A 3,467-nucleotide genomic window follows, 5' to 3' on the forward strand; every position below is an offset into this window, starting at 1 on the left:
ACTCATGCTGACTCCATCTCTGTGTGACAGACAGACTGATCAGGCTGAAATCTGATACAATAGATGATCACAGATATCGAGAAAAATGTGTTTCCTTGAATCTGTTCAAACTCTGGATTTTATTGAAAACCTTCCCCTCCTGCCCTCCCCCCTTAGAGGGAGGGGGAGGAGGACGGAAAACAAAATCACTTAATTCAGAATCCGCATTGTAATAGCTACGGTAGGCTCAGACGTGACTTGAACATCTTTTTTAAAAATATATATTTTATTGATTTTTTACAGAGAGGAAGGGAGAGGGATAGAGAGTTAGAAACATTGATCAGCTGCCTCCTGCACACTTCCTACTGGGGTGTGCCCGAAACCAAGGTACATGCCTTTGACCGGAATCGAACCTGGGACCCTTCAGTCCGCAGGCCGACGCTCTAGCCACTGAGCCAAACTGGTCAGGGCTTGAACATCTTGAGCTCTGGGATTCAGTGGCCAGGCTCCCCAGAGAGGATGGATGACACAGCACAGGGAATAGCAGGCTGCCTGCCTTGCTTTATAGCGAGCAAAGATGGGGAAGTCCTTGTTGAGGTCACCTGCGCTGGGATGCGCTTAGTAATTTAAATGGACACGGGTAACTTATGTGTGGGGAAGCCAGCCCCGGGGACAGGAAAGAGCCAAAATGCAGCGTAGTAAAGACACGGAGTGCAGAGGACAGCTGGAAATGTAGGCTCGTGAGGCCTTCCCTTTATAGACAGCTTCTGTTCTATGTATTTTAACTCACGCATGGAGAGCAGATATTACTACGAAACAGTGCAAAGGCGTGTAATGAGTTAGCTTAATTAATGAGTTGGTTCAACTAGTTTGGAGACAGTGACTGAGAATGCCAGGAAAGCAGAGTAGCAGCGGCATCAATATGATCTAGGGCAGCGGCCGCCAACCTTTCGGACCTCACGGACCACCAGCTGGCGACCACTGATCAGGGAACACCTTTCCCTCCAGAGAGGGAAGTGGACTTGGCTTGGGACTTTCTCACCTCTTCCACGATTTTCACTTATTCCTTCCTTCAGTCATGTGACACGGATCTGCTGCTTCCTGCTTGCCCCTCCTTGTGCTCAGTGGCCCTTGGGAATCCACAGATGATACATGGTGTCTCTTCATTCATTCAAGAAATATTTATTAAGGTCCTACTTTGTGCCAGAAGGTGCTGGGGATATAGTAAGGAAATACAAACAAACAAAAAGCAAGAAATGTATCAGCCTGTTTAAGCCACATAAAACTAACAAAAGCAAAAGGTTGAAACAAGTGCTGTAACCAAATGTGATGGCTAGAGGGAGCGGTAGATGGCTAGTGTGGAAGAGCAAGCACAGGACAATGTGAACCATAGAATCTAGGTGGCATTTACTGTAAACTCTTCCAACTTTGTTTGAAAATTTGTGAGATAAAATATTGTGGGAAAAGTGATGGGAATGATAAGGAAGGTGGGTTTTTGGGCGAAGTTCACGGAGGACATGGCATTGTTTTATCTAGCTCTTCTTCCTCTCAGCTACTTAATATCCCCTTAGCTATGGGCCAGTCAGGTTCAAAATTCCCGCAGGCCGATCCTGGACTTTAAACACCTCTGCAGAAGTCCTTGAAGACTGTCAGATGTCTAGTGGAGGAAAGACTGGGGAGAAGAAGCTGACTCACAAATGGGCACAAACGCACTCACCCCACAGCCATTTGGGACGGCACCTCCTTCGAGCTAACCTCAAGAATGGAAAGAACTTTTATGTTTTCTAATACCCTTGATTTTCTTTAGTATTTTTTCCCCCAACATGTTTCTGAATTTAAGGAAATTACTGTTTTAAAAGAGGATGCTATTGACTTAAGTCCTCTTTTAGACTGTAGGACCCTATCAGCTCATTGATCCGATCCCAGAATCACTGGGGCAGAGGCTGGAAATTACTTGTGTAGGGTGTCCCCACGGCTCCAACAAAAGTTCCATTTCCAGTTTGTGGGGGGGAAAAAAGCCACATGCTGACCTGACAAGTTCAGGGAGGCCTGCATGGCAGTCTTGCAAACTCAGAGACCTAAAGTCACCACAAAGGATGGACAGGTCCTAGGCAGGGATCTTCCCTGAAAAGGTCAACCTTTACCTTAACTAAGCCTATTGTTTTTTTGCACCTGTGAAAACATATCCTTGAAATGTCTGGGTAACTTGTAACTTCCCTTTTTCCAGACCCCTCAGGGCACAACCTAATGTGTTTGGACACCAGGACAGAGACCATAAATTCCTTCATCGTCATTGTTATCATGTTAACTAGAGGCCCTGTACATGAATTCGTGCACCAGTTTGGTCCATCTGGCCCACCCCAATGGGACCCGATTGGGCTGGGCCGGTAAGGGGGAGGGGCCACAGGAGGTTGGGGCCGCAGTGTGGTCATAGTGACTGGTCGCTTGCCTTTTATATATATAGGTTGTTGATAGTTAACTATTTTGCACCCACCTAAGTATGTGTCTATCATTTTACTTTTTCTCCAATCCCAGGGGTTTCCCCCGCTTTGCTGTCTCCTGCCTTTCTAATCTATAAAATAGACGGAAAAAACCGCCATTTTCTGGAGCATTCTCTCAATTCATTGAGGTTCTGCTTCCCAGCAGTTGTCCACAGTTGGCTCAAATAAACTTACAAAAATTCTTTACATGTTTGAATGTTTTTATGTTAACAAGTTTCAGCCTTTTTCTCTTCAAACACTTACATATGGTCTAGACTAGCCAGTGGTCGCCAACCTTTCGGACCTCACAGACCACCAGTGGTCTTCGGACTACCGGTTGGCGACCGCCGGAGACTGTGCCAGGCAGTATTGTCAGAACTTCAAATATAACAACTCACTTACAGCTCACAGCAGTCCTGGAATGTACCCGCATCATTGCTCCCATTCAGCAGATCACGAGGCTGGAGACGACTGCTCCTAAACGCAGAAACCTGCCTCCGGAGGTGCAGGCGGCGGCGAACTGCCTTTCTCGCCCGGAAGGCCCGTCTCTGAAAAAATAGTTCAGTTAAAGCTATTAATGGTCAGCAGGGCATTAATTATTATATTAATGTTCGCACTAACCATGACTCCGCAGGAACTTCGGATTTCAAACTGTGGTTTGAAAGGGCGCTGCTGTTAGGAGGGAGCGTACCCCTTCTCCATGGAGTCGCTGGTTAAGGAGGATGGTGTTTGGGGGTTTCCGAGAGAGGAAATGTTTCAAACTAGGGGCTGACGTTATTTTGGCCAACGGGAGGGGAAAGAACATTCTAATTTTTGGAAAGCGCGTTTTGAGCCTGGATAAAATGACATTAACTCTTTGTTTCTTCTTAATTTTCCAAGCTTGTTCTAATTTCGCTCCCAAACCTTGGGGCACTCCCTCCAGGATCTGGCCCCCCTTTCAGCCTTTTATCCCTTTGCAAAGAGGTGGCGGCATTTCTAATTAAAGGCCCAGGTCGCGGGGAAGGGTTA

At 46.6% G+C, this 3,467-nt stretch overlaps 1 long non-coding RNA gene across 2 annotated transcripts in view; it reads right to left on the minus strand.

Annotated features, from left to right (window-relative positions):
• The window catches only part of LOC102427817, a 5,040-nt gene extending 1,596 nt beyond the window's left edge, over positions 1–3,444 (minus strand). The window contains exons 1-3 of one of the 2 annotated variants that reach the window (XR_002826709.1): positions 3,081–3,444; positions 2,862–3,007; positions 1,022–1,192 (exon numbers count right to left, since the gene is read on the minus strand). This is a non-coding gene — a long non-coding RNA (uncharacterized LOC102427817). Of the gene's footprint in view, positions 1–431; positions 1,193–2,861; positions 3,008–3,080 lie in introns of those variants that run through there. The other variant, XR_002826708.1, reaches the window with a different exon arrangement.
• Between the last annotated feature and the right edge of the window lie 23 nt (positions 3,445–3,467).

This window comes from Myotis lucifugus, unplaced genomic scaffold, assembly GCF_000147115.1.
Source record: "Myotis lucifugus unplaced genomic scaffold, Myoluc2.0 scaffold_590, whole genome shotgun sequence".
Lineage (NCBI taxonomy): Eukaryota > Metazoa > Chordata > Mammalia > Chiroptera > Vespertilionidae > Myotis > Myotis lucifugus.